This window comes from Loxodonta africana, chromosome 27, assembly GCF_030014295.1.
Source record: "Loxodonta africana isolate mLoxAfr1 chromosome 27, mLoxAfr1.hap2, whole genome shotgun sequence".
Taxonomy (NCBI): domain Eukaryota; kingdom Metazoa; phylum Chordata; class Mammalia; order Proboscidea; family Elephantidae; genus Loxodonta; species Loxodonta africana.
Window position 1 is genome coordinate 5,862,129 of NC_087368.1, and position 24,516 is coordinate 5,886,644.

The 24,516-nt window shown below is 40.3% G+C and overlaps 1 long non-coding RNA gene and 1 pseudogene across 2 annotated transcripts in view; both read right to left on the reverse strand.

The window, feature by feature from the left end:
- The window catches only part of LOC104847334 (uncharacterized), a 763,513-nt gene that overhangs the window by 530,940 nt on the left and 208,057 nt on the right, over positions 1 to 24,516 (reverse strand). The window lies entirely within an intron of this gene.
- Positions 22,110 to 24,484, reverse strand: LOC135228780 (lysophosphatidylcholine acyltransferase 1-like; annotated as a pseudogene).

Sequence of the window (24,516 nt, forward strand, 5' to 3'; positions counted from 1 at the left end):
GGAACCACAAAAAACCCAGAGACCAAAAATCCTTCCCTAATTGGACTAAAAACACAGAACCAGCTCCAGCCAAGCATATATGATCCAAATCTCGGGCTTTCATCCTTACAGGGAACAAGGTGGCGGTTATAATCCAAAGGCAGTTCTGATAGGGATTGGACTCCATTTTTTTTTAGTGGATTTACTGGAAAAACAAGTTTTCCAGGTCTGATATCTCTGCTTATTCAACAGAGCCCTAACTCACCCACAACAGGGAACTGAGGGCTGAAGCTCCCCCCAGACCACCTAGCCTCTTGCCTTAGGGGTCTAAGGAGGGTGACACCTACCAATCAGTAGAGGTACTTGCATTGGGGGCCTAAGGTACAGCTGCAGTGCCCTCCCACCAAGGTGCTATAGGAATAGAGACACACCTACCTCACTGACACTTGGGGGAAGCCTGTCAACATCCTGCCTCCCCACCCCGGAGTGTGAACCTCAGCTGCTAATAGAATCTGGTGCACACAACTATCACCACTACTTCTCGAGGTGGATAGGTGTTAGGGTGCAGCACACACTTGATGACCCAAAATCAGATTCTACTCAAGAATAGTGAATAGACTCAGGTATATATATCTGGCAACAGCCCAAACCAGCTGGTAATAGGTCATAAGTAAGTCAAGGGCTACAGCAAACAAGACAGCACAATCCAGTAGCCCATCCACGTATACTGAAAGAAAACAAAACAAGATAAGACTCACTGAGCAATTATAGAATAAACCACTGTGATGGCTCGGAGACAGTAGTCGATATCAAACCACATAAAGAAGCAGACCATGACTGGTTCTACAACCCCCCCAAACAAAAGAATCAAAATCTTTCCCAAATGAAGATACAATCCTGGAATTATCAGATACAGAATATAAAAAACTAATTTACAGAATGCTTCAAGACATCAGGGATGACCTCAGAAATGAAATAAGGCAAACTGCAGTAAAAGCCAAGGAACACACTGAAAAAACTGTTGACGAACTCAAAAAGATTATTCAAGAACATAGTGGAAAAATTAATAAGTGGCAAGAATCCATACAGAGACAGCATGCAGAAATCCAAAAGATTAACAATAAAATTACAGAATTAGACAACGCAATAGGAAGTCAGAGGAGCACACTCGAGCATTTAGTATGCAGACTGGGAAATCTGAAGGACCAGGGAATTAACACCAACATAGCTGGAAAAAAATCAGATAAAAGAATTTAAAAAAATGAAGAAACCCTAAGAATCATGTGGGACTCTATCAAGAAGGATAACTTGCGTGTGATTGGAGTCCCAGAACAGGGAGGGAGGACAGAACACACAGAGAAAATAGTTGAAGATCTGCTGACAGAAAATTTCCCTGACATCATGAAAGACGAAAGGATATCTATCCAAGATGCTCATCGAACCCCATTTCAGATTGATCCAAAAATAAAAACACCAAGACATATTATCATGGAACTTGCCAAAACCAAAGATAAAGAGTAAAATTTTAAAAGCAGCCAGGGATAAAAGAAAGGTCTCCTTCAAAGGAGAATCAATAAGAATAAGTTCAGACTACTCAGCAGAAACCATGCAGTCAAGAAGGCAATGGGATGACATATATAGAGCACTGAAGGAGAAAAACTGCCAGCCAAGGATCATATATCCAGCAAAACTCTCTCTCAAATATGAAGGCGAAATTAAAACATTCACAGATAAACACAAGTTTAGAGAATTTGCAAAAACCAAACCAAAGCTACAAGAAATACTAAAGGAAATTGTTTGATCAGAAAACCAATAATATCAGATACCAGCACAACACAAGGTCACAAAACAGAACATCCTGATATCAACTCAAATAGGGAAATCACAAAAACAAATTAAGATTAATTAAAACAAAAAAAACTCATAACAGGGAATCATTGAAGTCAATACGTAAAAGATCACAATAATCAAAAAGAGGGACTAAATACAGGTGGCATAGAACTGCCATATGGAGAGTGATACAAGGCGATATAGGACAATACAAGTTAGGTTTTTACTTAGAAAAATAGGGGTAAATATTAAGGTAACCACAAAGAGGTATAACAACTCCATAACTCAAAATAAAAGCCAAGAAAAACGTAACGACTCAGCAAACATAAAGTCAAATACTATGAAAACAAGGATCTCACAATTTACAAAGATAATGTCTCAGCACAAAAACGTAAGTGGAAAAATGAAATTGTCAACAACACACATAAAACGGCATCAAAATGACAACACTAAACACTTACTTATCTATACCTACCCTGAATGTAAATGGACTAAATGCACCAATAAAGAGACACAGAGTCTCAGACTGGGTAAAGAAACACGATCCGTCTATATGGTGCCTACAAGAGACACACCTTAGACTTAGAGACACAAACATACTAAAACTCAAAGGAAGGAAAAAAAATATATCAAGCAAACAATAAGCAAAAAAGAAGAGGAGTAGCAATATTAATCTCTGACAAAATAGACTTTAAACTTAAATCCACTACAAAGGTTAAAGAAGGACACTACATAATGATAAAAGGGACAATTGATCAGGAAGATATAACCATATTAAATATTTATGCACCCAATGACAGGGCTGCAAGATACATAAATCAAATTTTAACAGAACTGAAAAGTGAGATAGACACCTCCACATTTATAGTAGGAGACTTCAACACACCACTTTCGGAGAAGGACAGGACATCCAGTAAGAAGCTCAATAGAGACACGGAAGACCTAATTACAACAATCAACCAACTTGACCTCATTGACTTATACAGAACTCTCCATCCAACTGCTGCAAAGTATACTTTTTTTCTAGCGCACATGGAACATTCTCTAGAATAGACCACATATTAAGTCATAAAACAAACCTTTGCAGAATCCAAAACATCGAAATAATACAAAGCATCTTCTCAGACCACAAGGCAATAAAACTAGAAATTAATAACAGAAAAACTAGGGAAAAGAAATCAAATACTTGGAAACTGAACAATACCCTCCTGAAAAAAGACTGGGTTATAGAAGACATCAAGGAGGGAATAAGGAAATTCATAGAATGCAACGAGAATGAAAATACTTCCTATCAAAACCTCTGGGACACAGCAAAAGCAGTGCTCAGAGGCCAATTTATATCGATAAATGCACACATACAAAAAGAAGAAAGAGCCCAAATCAGAGAACTGTCCCCACAACTTGAACAAATAGAAAGTGAGCAACAAAAGAATCCATCAGGCACCAGAAGAAAACAAAAAATAAAAATTAGAGCTGAACTAAATGAATTAGAGAACAGAAAAACAATTGAAAGAATTAACAAAGCCAAAAGCTGGTTCTTTGAAAAAATTAACAAAATTGACAAACCATTGGCTAGACTGACTAAAGAAATACAGGAAAGGAAACAAATAACCCGAATAAGAAACGAGAAGGGCCAATTCACAACAGACCCTTAACAGAAATTAAAAGAATCCTATCAGATTATTATGAAAAATTGTACTCTAACAAATTTGCAAACCTAGAAGAAATGGATGAATTCCTGGAAAAACACTACCTACCTAAACTAACACATTCAGAAGTAGAACAACTAAAGAGACCCATAACAAAAAAAGAGATTGAAAAGGTAATCAAAAAACTCCCAACAAAAAAAAGCCCTGGCCCGGACGGCTTCACGGCAGAGTGCTACCAAACTTTCAGAGAAGAGTTAACACCACTACTACTAAAGGTACTTCAAAGCATAGAAAATGACGGAATACTACCGAACTCATTCTACGAAGCCACCATCTCCCTGATACCAAAACCAGGTAAAGACATCACAAAAAAAGAAAATCACAGACCTATATCCCTCATGAACATAGATGCAAAAATCCTCAACAAAATTCTAGCCAATAGAATTCGACAACATATCAAAAAAATAATCCACCACGACCAAGTGGGATTTATACTAGGTATGCAAGGCTGGTTTAATATGAGAAAAACCATTAATGTAATCCCCCATATAAATAAAACAAAAGACAAAAACCACACGATCTTATCAATTGATGCAGAAAAGGCATTTGACAAAGTCCAACACCCATTCATGATAAAAACTCTCACCAAAATAGGAATTGAAGGAAAATTCCTCAACATAATAAAGGGCATCTACACCCAACATCACTCTAAATGGAGAGAACCTGAAAACATTTCCCTTGAGAACGGGAACCAGACAAGGATGCCCTTTATCACCGCTCTTATTCAACATTGTGCTAGAAGTCCTAGCCAGAGCAATTAGGCTAGACAAAGAAATAAAGGGCATCCGGATTGGCAAGGAGGAAGTAAAATTATCTCTATTTGCAGATAACATGATCTTATACACAGAAAACCCCAACGAATCCTCCAGGAAACTACTGAAACTAATAGAAGAGTTTGGCAGAGTCTCAGGTTATAAGATAAACATACAAAAATCACTTGGATTCCTCTACATCAACAAAAAGAACATCGAAGAGGAAATAACCAGATCGATACCATTCACAGTAGCCCCCAACAAGATAAAATACTTAGGAATAAATCTTACCAAGGATGTAAAAGACCTATACAAAGAAAACTACAAAGCTCTACTACAAGAAATTCAAAAGGACATACTTAAGTGGGAAAACATACCTTGCTCATGGATAGGAAGACTTAACATAGTAAAAATGTCTATTCTACCAAAAGCCATCTATACATACAATGCACTTCCGATCCAAATTCCAATGTCATTTTTTAAGGTGATAGAGAAACAAATCACCAACTTCATATGGAAGGGAAAGAAGCCTCGGATAAGCAAAGCATTACTGAAAAAGAAGAAGAAAGTGGGAGGTCTCATTCTACCTGATTTCAGAACCTATTATACAGCCACAGTACTCAAAACAGCCTGGTACTGGTACAACAACAGGCACATAGACCAATGGAACAGAATTGAGAACCCAGATATAAATCCATCCACATATGAGCAGCTGATATTTGACAAAGGCCCAGGGTCAGTTAATTGGGGAAAAGATAGTCTTTTTAACAATGGTGCTGGCATAACTGGATATCCATTTGCAAAAAAATGAAACAGGACCCATACCTCACACCATGCACAAAAACTAACTCCAAGTGGATCAAAGACTTAAACATAAAGACTAAAACGATAAAGATCATGGAAGAAAAAATAGGGACACCCTTAGGAGCCCTAATACAAGGCATAAGCAGAATACAAAACATTACCAAAAATGACGAAGAGAAACCAGATAACTGGGAGCTCCTACAAATCAAACACCTATGCTCATCCAAAGACTTCACCAAAAGAGTAAAAAGACCACCTACAGACTGGGAAAGAATTTTCAGCTATGACATCTCCGACCAGCGCCTGATCTCTAAAATCTATATGATTCTGTCAAAACTCAACCACAAAAAGACAAACAACCCAATCAAGAAGTGGGCAAAGGATATGAAGACACACTTTACTAAAGAAGATATTCAGGCAGCTAACAGATACATGAGAAAATGCTCTCGATCATTAGCCATTAGAGAAATGCAAATTAAAACTACGATGAGGTTCCATCTCACTCCAACAAGGCTGGCATTAATCCAAAAAACACAAAATAATAAATGTTGGAGAGGCTGGAGAGAGATTGGAACTCTTATACACTGCTGGTGGGAATGTAAAATGGTACAACCACTTTGGAAATCTATCTGGCGTTATCTTAAACATTTAGAAATAGAACTAGCATACAACCCAGAAATCCCACTCCTCAGAACATACCCTATAGAAATAACAGCCTTCACACGAACAGATATATGCACACCCATGTTTATTGCAGCACTGTTTACAATAGCAAAAAGCTGGAAGCAACCAAGGTGTCCATCAACGGATGAATGGTTAAATAAATTGTGGTATATTCACACAATGGAATACTACGCATCGATAAAGAACAGTGACGAATCTGTGAAACATTTCATAACATGGAGGAACCTGGAAGGCATTATGCTGAGCGAAATTAGTCAGAGGCAAAAGGACAAATATTGTATAAGACCACTATTACAAGATCTTGAGAAATAGTATAAACTGAGAAGAACACATACTTTTGTGGTTACGAAGGGGGGAGGGAGGGAGGGTAGGAGAGGGTTTTTTACTGATTAGTTAGTAGATAAGAACTACTTTAGGTGAAGGGAAGGACAATACTCAATACATAGAAGGTCAGCTCAAATGGACTGGACCAAAAGCAAAGTTTCCGGGATAAACTGAATGCTTCAAAGGTCAGCGGAGCAAGGGCAGGGGTTTGGGGACTATGGCTTAAGGGGACTTCTAAGCCAATTGGCAAAATAATACTATTATGAAAACATTCTGCATCCTACTTTGAAATGTGGCATCTGGGGTCTTAAATGCTAAGAAGCGGCCATCTAAGATGCAGCAATTGGTCTCAACCCACCTGGATCAAAGGAGAATGAAGAACACCAAGGTCACATGACAACTATGAGCCCAAGAGACAGAAAGGGCCACATGAACTAGAGACCTACATCATCCTGAGACCAGAAGAACTAGATGGTGTCCGGCCACAACTGATGCCTGCCCTGACAGGGAGCACAACGGAGAACCCCTGAGGGAGCAGGAGATCAGTGGGATGCAGACCCCAAATTCTCATAAAAAGACCAGACTTAATGGTCTGACTGAGACTAGAGGAATCCCAGCGGTCATGGTCCCCAAACCTTCTGTTGGCCCAGGACAGGAACCATTCCCGAAGGCAACTCATCAGACATGGAAGGGACTGGACAATGGGTTGGAGAGAGATGTTGATGAAGAGTGAGCTACTTGTATCAGGTGGGCACTTGAGACTGTGTTGGCATCTCCTGTCTGGAGGGGAGATGGGAGGGTAGAGAGGGTTAGAAACTGGCAAAATTGTTAGGAAAGGAGAGACCGGAAGGGCTGACTCATTAGGGGGAGTGTAAGTGGGAGTATGCAGTAAGGTGTATATAAGCTTATATGTGACAGACTGACTTGATTTGTAAACGTTCACTTAAAGCTCAATAAAAATTATTTAAAAAAAAAAAAGAGTATGGACCCCGGACACTCTTCTAATTCAATACTGAAGTCACTCCTGAGGTTCCCCCTTCAGCCAAAGATTAGACAGGCCCATAAACAAACAATAATGCACGTAGCTCAACCGTGTATACCAGACTAAACAGGCCCACCAGCCCAGGGGCAAGATGGAGAAGGCAAGAGGGCACAGGAAAGCTGGACACATGGAAATGGGGAACCCAAGGTCAAAAAGGGGAGAGTGCTGACATGTCGCAGGGCTGGCAACCAATGTCACAAAATAATATGTGTATTAATTGTTTAATGAGAAACTAATTTGTTCTGTAAACCTTCATCTAGAGCACAATAAAAACAAATAAATAAAAAAAATATATTTTTACTTATCAGGACACAGCACACTTTTGTTCTCACTAAAAAATATATATGTGTGTATACATATATATATATATATATGTATATGTATATAAACCCTGGTGGCGTAGCGGTTAAGAATTCAGTTGCTAACCCAAAGGTCAGGGTCATAAGTCTGAATCCACTAGGCTATCCTGGGAAACCCTATGGGGCAGTTCTACTCTGCCCTCTAGGGTCGCTATAAGTTGGACTCAACTTGACGGCAACCGGTTTGGTTTTTGTTTGTTGTTGTTCATGTATATGTATACATATATATATGTATATATGGAAACCTTGGTGGTGTAGTAATTAAGAGTTTGGCTGCTAGCCAAAAGGTCAGCAGTTTGAATCCACCAGGCGCTCTTTGAAAACCCTATGGGGCAGTTCTATTCTGTACTACAAGGTTGCTGTGAGTCAGAATTGACTTGTCGGCAACGGTTTGGTTTTGTTTTCGTTTTATATGTATATCTGTGTGTGTGTTTTAGCAAAGGTAAATATGCTCAATTTTTTGACAATGTTGGTTTAGTTCTAAATTCAGATTATTCCAGTACTTGAAAAAGAACTTGAGCAACATGCACAGATACCAAATGGAAAAAGCGCTTTATGGACTTTGCCTAACAAGTTGTGATATCCATTTTTCAGCCTTATCCACCAGGTATGCAAAGCTCCTTGTTGAAATTCAGCTAACAATTTCCATTTTTCCTCATGTCAATCAGTTATTGTTGCAAAATAATTGGAAGGTTCTACATTTTCATATTGTTAACAAATTAGCTTATTTTAGTTTTTTAGGAGGACCGAACACCCTGTTTCCAAGTGTTTAAAGCATAGAAATGATGTTAATAGGTGGCCCACTTACATAATATTCTGCCTCAAAATCACCTAACACTAGAGACACTTACACTATCCATTGTCAGTATACTCTCTCCAAAGTACGAGTTTAATTTTTTTTATTGTGTTGTAAGTGAAAGTTTACAGCTCTAGTTGCTCATACAAAAATTTATAAACACGTTGTTATGTGGCCCTAGTTGCTCTCTCTATAATGACAGCACACTCACCGTTTCCATCCCAGATTTCCCTCACCCATCAACCAGCTCCTCTCTCTTTCTGCCTTCTCATCTTGCCTCGGGACTGCATGAGTTTATTTTGAAAAGCTGTTACTCTCTCTCTCTTTCATTTTGTTAGAACATAACCTTTGCCCTGAAAAGACAAATATATTTTTTCAAATATCCTTTAGGTGCATTACTGACATTGTTTTCATCATGGAAAAGGTTAGCAAGTTTGGAACATTATTTATTTATAAAAGAAAAATGACACATTAAATCTGGTAACTCTTTTAAGTACATTGCCACAGGGAAGCTCCTTTTGCCCACAGGTTGGTCATTTATTGTACAGATGGAGAACCACATGATGAGTTGACATGAGCTTCTCCAGGTGTGAGAACGTACTAGTTGAGCGTCAGACAGTTTAGAATATGTTCCTTTCACAGTTGGAGTTTTTTTCAGACCTTAATTTGAAGTACAGGACAAGCAAAGCAATGCCTAGCATATAGCCAGTGAAATGCAATTGCGCATCAGTTTCTGGAGCCGCCACGATTTTCAAACTTGTCAAACCCACGAATTCTGCATCCTGTGTCCTTCAACATATGCAGCCACCCTTGGTCCCAGAGAAACCCTTTTAACCTCATGTACTGTGATTGTGGAACACGTTTTCTTTCTCACCCATTTATTCTACTCTAATTGGCATTTCTCCCCTTTTGTTAAAATACATGTAAAACAAAAAGCCCCCATTGATAATACACAGGTCACCACAGAGAATACAGAAAATGTACATATTGTTCCTATTAGAGTGACTGACCCAGTGGTGTGCTGTTAAATGTTTAACAACCAGCTCCGTGTAAAGAAAAAAAGGTATTGATTTGCGGTGCCTGCTAATTCTCATGGTGTAAATACTCCCGCCACGGCGAATTTCAAGCTACCAACGTGATGTCATGATCACAGAGTTGGGGAGAGACGCACAGCAGCACAGCAATACAGCCCATATCCGTCACCAAGATACAACAGACGGAAGTAATCTCAAGAGCAGACGTAACAGTAAAATGCAGTAAATCATAACTGGAAGTGATGCATTTTGAGGACTGATTAACCTTTGCTTTTAAAATAATTTATTAAATTATAAGGTTACATATGTGATTTTTCAATAATGTTTGTTTAACAAGGAGTCCCTGGGTAGTGCAAACTGTTAACAAACTCAACTCCTAACCCAAAGTTTAGAGGTTCCAGTCTACCCACAGGTGCCTCTCAAGAAAGGCCTGGCGATCTACCTCCAAGATGTCAGCGACTGAAAACCCTGTGGAGCACAGTTCCACTCTGACACACATGGGGTCGCCATGAGTTGGAGTCAACCTGGCTGGCAACTGGTAACTGGTGTTTATCAACAGACTCACGAAATGCCTCGAAAGTTAATAATATACACTTGAGAGCCAGTACAAGCCAACTCCAGCAGCACTTTGATCTTACCATGCTAAAGGAACAAGGCCTTGGGGAGGACCTTGAGTTAAAGCTCTTTTCCATTCACTTAATGCTGACGGGCACCATACACAATAGCTTCTTCCTGATTCTTGTTTTTTTCTCTTACCTGGCTGAGCCAGGGCAGTAATGATAGCAGAGAGTAGTCTTGTCACAAAATTTTTTGATATATATTCTTTTGGGTTTTTTTCATGTGTTCGTAGGCATGAGTGTGTGTATGTGTCTAATGAAAAACCAAACCAAAAGCATTGCTGTCAAGTCGATTCTGACTCATAGCGACTCTATAGTACAGAATAGAACTGCCCCATACAGTTTCCAAAGAGCGCCTGGTGAATTCGAACTGGCAACCTTTTGGTTAGCAGCCGTAGCTCTTAACCCCTAGGCCACCAGGGTTTCCCTATGTGTCTAAGGGTACATATATGTATGACTGTATAATAAATGATAAGAGACATTAAAGATTTTTGAACAATTGAAGATGTAGGGAAAGGACCCGACTGAGCTTGGACCAAGCTAATCTAAATGGACTGTATTGGTGTTGCACACTTTGTGGTTTTTAGGGCTGGATGATATAAACGCCCTAGAGTCAGCCTATTGTGTGATTATCTCTATAGATAACAGGTGAGACTGCAATTAAAGAGCTGGGGCTTACATCCTTGTGTGCTGTGCTAGCATTACAGTAGAGTTTAAGTTTCTGCACGCAGCATTACTGGATCCGACTTTAGGTTTATTCATTTATTTAGTCAGTTAGTTGGCAACTTGCGCACCAAAAATGGTTCACTGTTTACCTTCTCATCAACAATATATAAAAGTCCCTCTTTTTCACATCTACAGCAATACACCGTAATATTATTCTTATCATTGTTTTTAAAACCTTTGCCAAACTTAGCAAGTGAAAAAGATTGTTAGATATGCATTCTTTAATTATGAGGGAGGTTGAAGGTCATTTCATATCTTTGTTGGTGATTTGTATTTCTTTTTTTGAAAAGTGCTTGTTCATGCTCTTTTATATTGGCTTGTTTATCTCTTTACTGACTTGAAAGAGCTCTTTACACTTCTAGAATATTACGGTTTTGTCTATTATATACAGCAACCCCTCCCCCTCCAGTTTGGCATTTGCATTTTAATTTTGTCTTGTTGTTGTTGTCATCATTTGCCATGAAGAAATTTCCATTTATGGAGTTAAATATATGAATATTTTCTGTTACGGTTTTTCTGCTTTCTCTCAAATTATAAAAATATTCATCTATGTTTTCTTCTATTATTCTTATTGTTTAATTTTTTAATTTGTCTTTAATCCACTATTTATTATTAACAATACATGAAGTAGAGATTTATTTTTCCTAAAATATCAATTAATTATCCTAAGACTATCCTTTTATTTTAATAATTCACACTTTCCCTATTTAAGACTTACTTTTATAATACCCTAAAGCAAACAAAAAAAAACAAGCACGCTGCAGTCGAGTCGATTCTGACTCAAAGCGACCCCATAGGACGGGGTAGAATTGCGCCACAGAGTTTCCAAGGAGTGCTTAGTGGATTCAAACTGCCGACCTTTTGGTTAGCAGCTATAGCTCCTAACCGTCATGCCACCAGGGTTACCTATAATACGCTATGTTTATATAAATATAGGTGAAGATACAGACTTGTTATTCTGTTCTATTGATCTGTCTTTTTATCCCTTCGCTAGTATCACAGCCTCCTCATTAGGGACATTTTATTGCACAATTCATCACCCACTACCTTTGTTTGTCTTATGTCTTTTTGCTATTCTCATTTGTTTACTCACCCAAATAGCTTTCGAATCAGTTAGTCAACTGCCTTTGAAAATATGTAAAGATATTCAGACATTGCAATATGGGACTGGTATAGGAATATACACACTAATTGAATAGAATAGGAAGTCTAGAACTGGACCCAAGTTATACATGGGAACTTGGTTTGTGGGGAGGGGAACATTTCAAATCAGTAGGAAAAGGATGGATTATTCAATAAGCAATCTTAAAAAATCACTTATAGATTTGGAAGAAAATGTAAGTTAGCTCTCAACCTCACACCATAATAACCTCGCACAAGTGAATTAAATGCACGAGAAGAAAATATAGGATGATGCATTTAAGATTGTGGGTTGAGGAGGAATTTCTCAGTGTGATACAAATCAGAGGCCATAAGAGGAAAATTTGACAGATTCTGTTTCATAAAGTTAAAAGCTTTGTCATAACCACAACAACCAAAAAAAGAGAGAAAGAAAAATAGATGAGGGGAAAATAGCTGTAATATGGTTAACAGACAAAGGGTAAGATATATTATGGAGTTCCTATAAATTAATAGTAAAAAAAAGAAACACAATTTTAAAATGATCAAAGGATATAAATAGTCGAGTCCTGAAAGAAGAAACACAAATGGCCATGAAAACTGAAAAGAAGCTCCATTTTGCTAGTGATCAAGAAAATGTACAACTAAACACCAACGGGAAACAATATTTGCTTACGAGATGGGCAAAATTTTAAAAAGATTGATAGCACCCAGTGTTGAAGACAGTATGAAAAAATGGCCTTTCTTGAGGAAATGTAAATAGGAGCAAGGTTTTTGGAGACTAACTTGATGGCGTCTATCCAGATGTTAACTGTATATACCCTATGACCAGCAAGAACACTCTTTGGAACCGATCCTACAGAAATGCTAGCTTAAGTGTGTAAAAATATATGTATAACAATGTTTATTTTAGCTAAGGCACTGGAAACAGCCCAAATATTCTTTAATAGGCAGATGGATAAATGGATGATGGTGCAACCCTCCTTCAAATATTTACCCTGGTTAAGAGGAAAGTTGTGTATTAATAGCTTGGAAAGATATCCAAAACATGTTGATAAGTGAAAAAAAATTGAAGCACAGAGTAGAAAAATGATCCACTTATGTAAAAAAAAAAAATGTGTGTGTGTGTCTCTGTGCAGGTGTGTGAGAATATAATCCAAACTATAAAGAGTGATTACTTCTGAAGGAAATATTTTATGACACATTTCTGATTTTTTTAATATAATGAGCTTTTGAAATTAAATGTTTTTCTTAAAAGAACGATTTGGCAAATTCTGACAAAAATGTTAATAATTTGGAACTTACACTATATTTCTAGACTGGTTTGAGAATAATTGACATCTTTTCAATATTGATTTCTAAACTACAAATACAGAATGTCTCTCCATTTATTTAAGTCTTCTCTGTCTCTCAGTAAAGTTTGAAATTTTCCTTATGCTGGTCTTTTTAAATTGGCTACTTGGTAATACATAATTCTAGTTGCCATCGTAAGTAGGGAAACCCTGGAGGTGAAGTGGCTAAGTGCTACGGCTGCTAACCAAAGGGTTGGCTATTCAAATCCACCAGGTGCTCCATTGAAACTCTATGGGGCAGTTCTTCTTTGTCCTATAGAGTCGCTATGAGTCGGAATCAACTCGACGGCAGTGGTTTTTTTTTATTATTATTATTATGGTAAGTAGAATGTTTTTTGTTTTTTGTGTTTTCCCATTATATTTTCAAAGTTTTTTTATGATACGATATACAAAAAGCTGTTGCTTCTCATGTATTAAGTAAGGGGACTTCTTATTGAAAGATATCCTTTGGTTTTTAAACAGTGGGTAGCAGGGAAGTTACGTGTGCAGGCTCCAGAATCAGGTCACTCAGATTGGAATCCTGGCTCTACCACTCACCACTCACCTCCTACTCAACACTTCTGGAACTTAGTTTCCACATCTGCAAAATAGAAGCAATGATAAATGTACCTCCTGGGGTTCCTGTGCCCTCACGTGTCTGTCACTTTGTCATACTGTGTGGGCTTGTGTGTTCCTGGGATGCTGGAAATATGCCACTGGTATTCAAATACCAGCAGGGTCGCCCACGGGGGACAGGTTTCAACTGACTTTCCAGACTAAGACAGACTAGGAAGAAGGACCTGGCAGTCTACTTCTGAAAAGAATTAGCCAGTGAAAACCTTATGAATAGCAGCAGAACATTATCTGCTACAGTGCTGGAAGATGAGCCCTTCACATTGGAAGACACTCAAAATACAACTGGGGAAGAACTGCCTCCTCAAAGTAAAGTTGACATAGATGGAGTCAAGCTTTTGGGAACTTCGTATGCTGATGTGGCACACCTCAAAATGAGAGGAAACAGCTGCAAACGTCGATTAATAATCAGAACGTGGAATGTACAAAGCAAGAATCTAGGAAAATTTGAAACAGTCAAAAATGAAATGGAACGCATAAAGATCAATATCCCAAGCATTAGTGAGGTGAAGTGGACTGGTATTGGTCATTTTGAATTGGACATTCATATGGTCTACTACCCTGGGAAAGACAACTTGAAGAGGGATGACATTGCATTCGATGACAAAAAGAACATTTCAAGATCTATCCTGAAGTACAACACTGTCAGTGATAGGATAATATCCACACACCTAAAAGGGAGACCAGATAATACGACTATTATTAAAATCCGAACCAACCACTAAGGCCAAAGATGAAGAAATTTAAGATTTTTCACCAACTTCTTTTTTTCTTCAGTCTGAAATTGATCGAACATGCAAACAGGATGCACTGATAACTACTGGTGGCTGGAATGTGAAAGCTGGAAACAGAAGAAGGATCAGTAGTTGGAAAATAGGGCCTTGGTAATAAAATCATGCCAGAGGTCCCATGATTGAATATTACAAGACCAATGACTTCTTCATTGCAAATGCCTTTTTTCACCAACATAAATGTTGACTATACACATGGACCTTGCCAGATGGAATACACAGGAATAAACTGACTATGTCTGTGCAAAGAGATGATGGAAAAGCTCAATATCATCAGTCAGAACAAGGCCAGGGCTGACTGCAGATCAGACCATCAATTATTCACATGGAAGTTCAAGTTGAAATTGAGGAAAATTAGAACAAGTCCACAAGAGCCAAAGTACAACCTTTGGTATATTCCATCTGAATTTAGAGACCATCTCGAGAATAGATTTGGTTCAATGAACACTAATAACCAAAGACCAGACAAGATGTAGAATGACATCAAGGACATCATACATTAAGAAACCAAGAGGTCATTGACAAGGCAGGAGAGAAAGAAAAGATCTAAATGGATGTCGGAAGAGACTCTGAACTTGCTCTTGAACATCGAGTAGCTACAGCAAAAGGATAAAAAATGATAAAGTAAAAGAGCTGAACAGAAGATTTCAAAGGGCGGCTTGCAAGGACAAAGTAAAGTATTATGACAATATGTGCAAAGACATGGAGATAGAAAACCAAAAGGGAAGAACATGCTCAGCATTTCTCAAGCTGAAAGAACTGACAAAAAAATTCAAGCCTCGAGTTGTAATACTGAAGGATTCTATGGGGAAAATATTAAACGTCACAGGATGCACCAAAAGATGATGAAAGGAATACACAGAGTCACTATACCAAAAAGAGCTGGTCGATGTTACCATTTCAGGAGGTAACATATGATCAGGAACCAACGGTACTGAAGGAAGAAGTCCAAGCTCACTGAAGGCACTGGCAAAAAACAAGGCCCCACGAATTGACGGAGTACCAATTGAGATGTTTCAACAAACAGATGCAACGCTGTAAGTGCTCGCTTGTCTACCCCAGGAAATTTGGAAGACAGCTACCTGGCAGCCAACTAGAAGAGATCCATATTTATGCCTATTCCCAAGAAAGGTGATCCAACCAAATGCACAAATTGTCAAACAATATCATTAATATCACATGCAAGAAAAATTTTGTTGAAGATCATTTTGAATGCTAAAGCAGCTGCAGCATTATATCAATAGGGAACCACCAGAAATTCAAGACGGATTTAGAAGAGGACATGGAACCAGGGATATCATTGCTGATGTCAGATGGATCCTGGCTGAAAGCAGAGAATACCAGAAGAATGTTTACATGTGTTTTACTGATTGTGCTAAGGCATTCAACTGTGTGGAACAAAACAAATTATGGATAACATTGCAGAGAATAGGTATTCCAGAACACTTAATTGTGCTCATGAGGAATCTGTACATGGATCAGGAGGCAGTCATTCAAACAGAACAAGGGGATATTGCATGGTTTAAAGTTAGGAAAGGTGTGCATCAGGGTTGTATCCTTTCACCATACCTATTTAATCTGTATGCTAAGCAAATAATCCGAGAAGATGGACTATATGAAGAAGGACAGGGCATCATGATCGGAGGAAGACTCATTAACAACCTGCATTATGCAGATGACACAACCTTGCTTGTTGAAAGTGAAGGCGACTTGAAGCACTTATTGATGAAGATCAAAGACCACTAGCCTCAGTATGGATTACACCTCAACATAAAGGAAACAAAAATCCTCACAACTTGACCAACAAGGAACATCACTGTAAATGGAGAAAAGATTGAGGTTGTCAAGGATTTCATTTTATTTGCATCCACAATCAACATCCACGGAAGCAACAGTCAAAAAATCAAAAGATGCATTGCATTGGGTAAAACTGCTGCAAAAGATCTCTTTAAAGTGTCAAAAAGGCAAGACGTCACTTTGAGGACTAAGGTGCACCTGACCCAAGCCATGGTGTGTTCAATTGCCTCATATGCACACAAAATCTGGACAATGAATAATGAAGCCTGAAGAAGAATTGATGCCTTTGAATTGTGGTGTTGGTGAAGAATACTCAATATACCATGAACTGCCAAAAGAATGAACAAATCTGTCTTGGATGAAGTACAACCAGAATGCTCCTTGGAAGCAAGGATGGTGAGACTGGGTCTCATATACTTTGGACATGTTATCAGGAGGAATCAGTCCCTGGAGAAGGACATCATGCTTGGTAAAGTAGAGGATCAGCAAAAAAGAGGAAGACCCTCAAAGAGATGGATTGACACAATGCCTGAAACAATGGGCTCAAGCATAGCAACGATTGTGAGGATGGTGCAGGACCTGGCAGTCTTTTGTTCTGTTGTGCACAGGGTCGCTATGAATTAGAACTGCCTCAATGGCACCTAACAACGACAGGGTTCTTGTGAGGATTAAATGAGATAATAACATGTCAAGCACTGAGCAGATGGCTTGGCAAGAAGGAAGTACATGGCATAGTTGAGATTTTTTTTATAATATAGCCTTGTGCTTTGTTATGTAGTTTATTGCACCTGTCAATAGTAATAATTTTATATTATTTCTTGACAATATTGACATACTTTTTCTCTGTTTCTAACTAACATTATTGATTTCTTCTCCTTTTCAATTGAATTGGCCAAAATTTTGAACAGTATTAAATAATAATTGTGTTACTGGCCTTCCTGGTTTTACTAGATAAGGCTTCAACCTTGGTGAAGGTATGATGATGATCAGCCATTTGACAAAGATATTTTTGGAGGGGGGGCCCAGATGTCAGCATAGTCAGGTGCTTCCAGTGAACCCTCTTACAACAAAGACCCCCCAAAAAATCAAGTGAAACGATTGCATTTATGACAAGCTAAAAGCCCTGACCATCAAAGGCAAAGTTAGAAAATGGACTGAGTGGCAGGGGGAGGGAGAGATGGTCCAGAAGTGGACAGGGGTTGCTGGACCTGAATCGCTAGGAACCCTCAAGCTGCAGTGGGCTGATGGTAGTGTTTGGCCGCAGCATCCTCAGGGAGAAACAGCCAGCCGCACAGCCTACTGACACCTCCAGAACCAGAGAAGAGCGGCGCTCTTGCAAAAGCTAAGTGCTTGCATATATTTTACCGCACCCCCAGCCTGCAAGCCAGTTTCAGTGGCTGCCTATTTCCCTGGGCCTGAGATAGGTCCTGTTGTGTGTCCTGACCCATTCCCCTGGCCTTGGAGAAGGAATAAATTCACAGCTAAGGAAAAGATAATCTGCCAGCTCCACTAACCTGTGGAGCTCAGGACAGAAGCAGCTCCTGTCCAGGCATAAATGATCCGTGGATTTTGAATACCTTTCCCCCTCCATGGACATGTGTGGCCTATTTCAGGAGAATAGGACCTTGTTGGCAAACTGCAACTGTTTCAGCTGTGCGGTGGAGAAGTGGGCGTTTGATGTTTGACATTGCTTTCTCTATTAAGCAGGGTCCTCACCTACCCACATCAGGGACCTAAGGACTGGTGGCTCCACTCAGGTCACCCAGCCAACCGCAACAGAGGTCGAAGGATAACTGGTACCTCCCAGTCCTTAAAACCAAAAGGATTGGGTGCCCAAGGTCCATCTGCAGGACCCATCCCACTATGCGTTCAAGGGAACAGGGATGCTCTTTCCTCACAGACACTCAGGGGATGGATGTCAGCCCCCTGCATTGTTCAGAACATGACCCCCTGCTGCAACAAGATGCTGGTACCTACACCAATCACCCCTGCCCCTCTAAGACTGTAGGACAGAGCCTGTACTACACACTTGATAACCAACTACCTGGACACCTGAGCTGAATTCATACAGGAAAAGTGAATGGGCTCCTAGGCTTATATACCTGGTAACAGCACTAGCCATCTGGTGACATGACGTTAGAGCTTCAAAGGTGGAAATAATCAAGCCAGCTCATTCACACAACCTATATGGATGTATCAAAACAAAACAAAGTGAGAAGCTAGGATATAGTCAGCAAACATAAAATGAACTAATACAATACTTACAGAGGGCACAGAGACAACAGTCAATATCAAATCACATAAAGAAGCAGATGATGAGCACTTCAACAAGCTCTCAAAACAAAGAATCAACTGATATTCTGGATGAACGTGCCTTCCTGGAATTATTGGATGCAGAATACAAAAGACTAATATACAGAATGCTTCAAGACAACAGGAACGAGATCAGGAAGAAGATCAGGCAATATGCAGAAAAGCCAAGGAACACACAGATAAAGCAGTTGAAGAAATTAAAAAAGTTATTCAAGAACATAATGAAAAATTTAATAAGCTGCAAGGATCCATAGAGAGACTTCAGTCCAAAATTCAAAAGATTAACAACAAAATTACAGAAGTAGACAACTCAATAGAAAGTCAGAGGAGCAGAATTGAGCAAATGGAAGGCAGAATTGGTGAGACAGAAGATAAAGCACTTGGCATCAATATATTTGAAGACAAATCAGATAAAAGAATTTAAAAAATGAAGAAATCCTATGAATCATGTGGGACTGTCTCAAGAGAAATAACCCACGAGTGATTGGAGTACCAGAACAGGGAGGGATAACAGAAAATACAGAGAGAATTGTTGAAGATTTGTTGGCAGAAAACTTCCCTGATATCGTGAAAGATGAGAAGATATCTATCCAAGATGCTCATCAAACTCCACATAATGTAGATCTCAAAAGAAAGATAAAGAGATAATTTTAACAGCCAAAACCAAAACCAAAGATAAAGAGAGAATTTTAAGAGCAGTTAGGGATGAACGAAAAGTCACCTACAAAGGAGAGTCAGTAACAATGAGCTCAGACTACTCGGCAGAAACCATGGAGGGAAGAAGGCAATGGGATCACTTATATAAAAAATTGAAGGAAAAAAATTGCCAGCCAAAAATCATATATCCAGCAGGACCATATCTCAAATATGAAGGTGAAATTAGGACATTTCCAGATAAACAGAAGTTTAGGGAATTCGTAAAAACCAAACCAACACTTAAAGAAATACTAAAGGGAGTTCTTTAGTTAGAAAATCAATAATATCAGGTATTGACCCAAAACTAGAACACTGGGCAGAGCAATAAGAAGTCACACCAGACAGGGAAACCAAGATAAAAAAAAATACTCAAAACGGTAACAATGGGAGGCAGAGCCAAGATGGTGGAATAGACAAACGCTTCCATCGAGCCCTCTTTACAACAAAGACCCCAAAAAATAAGTGAAACGAGTATATTTGTGATAAGCTGGGAGCCCTGAGCCTCAAAGGCAAGCTTAGACAATGATCTGATGGGCAGGGGGAGGAAGAGACCGTTCAGAAGCGGAGAGGAGTTACCAGACCTGAATCGTGGGGAGCACTCAGGCACTATTCCTGGAGCGGTGGTGGCAGTGGACTGGTACTAACATTCAGCCGCAGTTCCCTCAGGGAGAAACAGCCAGCCACACAGCCTACTCACACCTCCGGAACCTGAAAAGAACAGCGCTCTCGGCAGAAACTAAGTACTTGTGTATATTTTACCACGCACTCCCCAGCCCCATGCTGGCTTCAGCTGCTGAATTCCCTGGGCCTGAGATAGGCCCTGTTGAGCACCTGGAGCCATCCTCCTGGCCTTGGGGAAGGAAAAAATTTGCAACTGGGGGAAAAGATAATTTGCTAGCTCCACTAACCAGGGGAGCTCAGGACAGAAGCGGCTCCTGTCCAGGCATAAACCATCCATGGGCTTTCAGCACCCTTCCCTCCTGCATGGACCTGTGTGGGCCTATTTTGGGGGGAATAGGCCCTTTTTGGCAGAATCCAACTGTTTCAGCTGTGTGGTGGAGAGGTGAGTGTTTGATGTTCGACATCACTTTGCCTATTAAACAAGGTCCTCACCTACCCACATCAGGGACCTAAGGACAGTAGCTCCACTCAGGTCACGAAGCCACCCACGACAGGGATCTAAAGATTACTGGTACCTCCCAGTCCTTACAAACAAAAACATTGGATGCCCATGGTCCATCTGCAGAACCCACCTACCTGCAGGCTCTAGGGAATAGGGACGTGCTTTCCTCAGAGACACTCGGGGGTTGGTTCTCAGTCCTCTGCTTTGTTCAAAGTGTGACCCCCTGCTGCAATCAGATACCGGTATATACGCCAATATCCCCTGCCCCTCTAAGACTGTAGGACAGAGCCTGTACCACACACTTGATGATCAGCTACCTGGACACCTGAGCTGAATTCATACAAGTAAACTGAATGGACTCCTAGACTGATATACCGGATAGCAGCTCTAGCCATCTGGGGACAGGACGTCAGAGCTACAAAGGTGAAAATAATCAAGCTAGCTCACTCAAGCAACTCATAGGGGTATATCAAAACAAAACAAAGCAAGAAGCTATGACACAGTAAGCAAGCATTAATTAATACGATAACTTATAGATGGCTCGGAGAAAACAGTCAATATCAAGTCACATAAAGAAACAGACCATGATCACCTCATAAAGCTCTCAAAACAAAGATCCAGGGATCTTCTAGATGCAAGTGCATTCCTGGAATTACCAGAGCCAGAATACAAAAGTTTAATATACAGAACCCTTGAAGACATCAGGAAGGAAATGAGGCAAGCCCCAGAATAAGCCAGGCAACACACAGATAAAGCAGCTTAAGAAACTAGAAAGATTATTCAGGACCATAAGGAAAAGTTTAATAAGCTGGAAAAATCCATAGGCAGACAGCAATCAGAAATTCAGAAGATTAACAATAAAATTACATAAGTAGACAACTCAATAGAAAGTCAGAGGAGCAGAATTGAGCAAGTGGAAGCTGGAAGTTTTGAACTTGAAGATAAATCACTTGGCCCTAATATATTTGAAGAAAAATCAGATAAAAGAATTTTAAAAAATGAAGAAACCTTGAGAATCATGTGGGACTCTATCAAGAGAAATAACCCACGAGCGATTGGAGTACCCGAACAGGGAGGAATAACAGAAAATACAGAGAGAATTGTTGAAGATTTGTTGGCAGAAAACTTCCCTGATATCGTGAAAGATGAGAACATATCTATCCAAGATGCTCATCGAAGTCCACATAAGGTAGATCTTAAAAGAAAGTCACCAAGACATATTACAATCAAAGTTGCCAAAACCAAAGATAACGAATTATAAGAGCAGCGATAGATAAACAAAAATCTCTCTATGAAGGAAAGCCAATAAGAATAAGCTCGGACTACTTGGCAAAACCGTGCAGGCAAGAAGACAATGGGATGACATATTTAAAAAATTGAAGGAAAAGAATTCCCAGCCAAGAATCATATACCCAGCAAAACTGTCTCTTTAATATGAAGGTGAAATTGTGACATTTCCAGATAAACACAAGTTTAGGGATTTTTAAAAAACCAAACCAAAACCACAAGAAATACTGAAGGGAGTTCTTTGGTTGGAAAATCAGTAATATCAGGTATCAACTCAAGACTAGAACACTGGGCAGAGCAATCAGAAGTCAACCCAGACAGGGTAATCCAAGAAAACAAAGCCAGATTATTTAAAAAAAAAAAAAAAAGCTCAAAACAGAGTAATAGCAATATTATTATGTAAAAGAAGACAACATTAAAATACTAAAGAGTGACTAAGAAATGTAATCATATACCTTCCATATGGAGAGGAAGATACGGTGATACAAAGAATAAAAGTTTGGTTTAAATTTAGAAAAATAGGGGTAAACAAGGTAACCACAAAGGAGACAAACTATCCTACACATCAAAATAAAATACAAGGGAAAAATAGAGACTCAGCAGAAACAAAATTGACAACAACAAATATGAGGAAAGGACAATATATAAAGATAATCTACTCAGCACATAAAATTAAGTGGGAAAAAGAAACTGTCAACAACACACCAAAAAAGACATCAAAATGATAGCACTAAATTCATACCTATCCACAATAACACTGAATATAAATGGACTAAATGCACCAATGAAGAGACAGAGAGTGGCAGAATGGATTAAAAAACAAGATTTGTCTATATGCTACCTACAAGAGACACACCTTAGACTTAGAGACACAAACAAACTAAAACTCAAAGGATGGAAAAAAATATATCAAGCAAACAACAATCAAAAAAGAGCAGGACAGGGTAGAACTGCCCCATAGGATTTCCAAGGCTGTAAATCTTTAGGTAAGCAGACTCACATCTTTCTCCCACAGAGTTGCTAGTGGGTTCCAAGGACTGACCTTTTGGCTAGAGGCCCAGTGCTTAACCATCCTGTCACCACAGCCCCTTACGCACCCTACCTCTTCTAAAACCTGAGTCTGGAGACAATGTGTGTAGGCCCTGTGGGGAGAGAGAACACCAGATATCCTCATGCGCAAATGGGGAGCTACAGTCCCTGGTAGGGCATGGTGACAGAGCCGGGGAGGTTCCTCACTCCAGAACCTTCTGTCCTAGTCCAGTTTCCTATGGACAGGCTTCCTGCCAGGGTCAGTGCTTTCCAGGCTGACGTCTGTACAGAGGCTGTTCGGGGTTGGCGCTGACAAGAGTCTAAGCGCAGGTTTCAAACCGTGCCTGGTCAGGATACAGATATTCTTCTGCGAAGTCTGGGTACATGTGTGCAAACCTGTCAGCAAAAGAGATTCTTCTCATCTTCATCCACACCGCTGAAGAGGTCTATCAGAAGCAGCTCTGCCACGCCCAAGGCCGTCTTCAGAATGCAGGACAGGTCTTCATTTATGCAGCCGTCCTTCTGCCATGTGTACATCCTGAATGGCAGCTGGATGGTGTCCAGAGTCTCAGACGCTCTGCAGACCACGGACAAGGCGATCACATATTCCCGCAGGTCCATCTTGCCACCTCCGCTCTCGTGAAACAGTGAGAACATGCAGTCCAGCGTGTCGGAAAGGGGTACCTCCAAGTACTCCGTGAACTTCACAAGTCAGTCTTCTCGCCCTTCTTCACCTTTGTGCTTTCTGATCTTTTTCAAGTTTTTCTAGCTTTAGCCCCAGGCCTCTCACAAGCCTGGCGAATTCTAGAAGGCAAGGTGTCAGAGGGGAGACGAACTGTCCTTCCGCTGGGGCCACCTAACGATCCTCAAACGTGAAATCCATGATGGAGACGCCCAGGGTCTCTGCCATGACGCGCCTCATGCTGCTGGCGTATAGCACCGGGCTCCTCTTCGCCTTGGAAGGGTGGTAAACTGGGAGAAACTCAATTTCCACCTAACTGTGAAACTGACACAGGGCGAGCCACAGCATTTCCAACACTCCAGGTCCTTGCCACGTCCACATGATCGTGTCCAGCTTATTTGGGTATCCTAAAACCACAGGCTGGACAGGAACACCAAGGATAAACACACCAGTCTTGAAGATAGTTTGACAGGTCCCATTGGTACAAGTACCTTCTGGAAAAATCATTGTCATAACTTCCCATTGGACTAAGCCCCTCTCTTTATCTCTTCCACTGTTTTCCTGTACAAGTCCTGGTCTGATCCGAACACACTGGCCGGATGTACTTGATCAGAGTTCCCCATATGGGGATACCCCTGCTCTCTGCCTTCATCACGATGGATGACATGGTCATGGTCACGGGAACGGCGTCGAAGTACGAGGGGTGTGGTGCCAAGGGCCAGGATGGCAGCCTCAGTCGGTAGGGCCTGTCACCCCTTCTGGGCCACCGGGTGGAAGCCGCCGGCAAATCACGTGGTCTGCATGACTGCCTTCAGCGGGAAGTCCACGAACTTCTGCCACAAGCCAGCGGCTCTTCTGGTTCTCTCTCAGCAAATCCCAGTGAAGGTACAAAAGCGAAGGACCAGGCGAACAGCATCATGAAGGCGGCAAACAGGAGTCGGATGGGGAAGAGGATCAGCGTCATGATGGCGATCTGGGCCTTCTGCAGAGTGCTGAAGCGCAGCTCGTGCATGAAGGGGTTCTACCCTGGGGGTGACAGCCACCGCTTCACCTGCACCT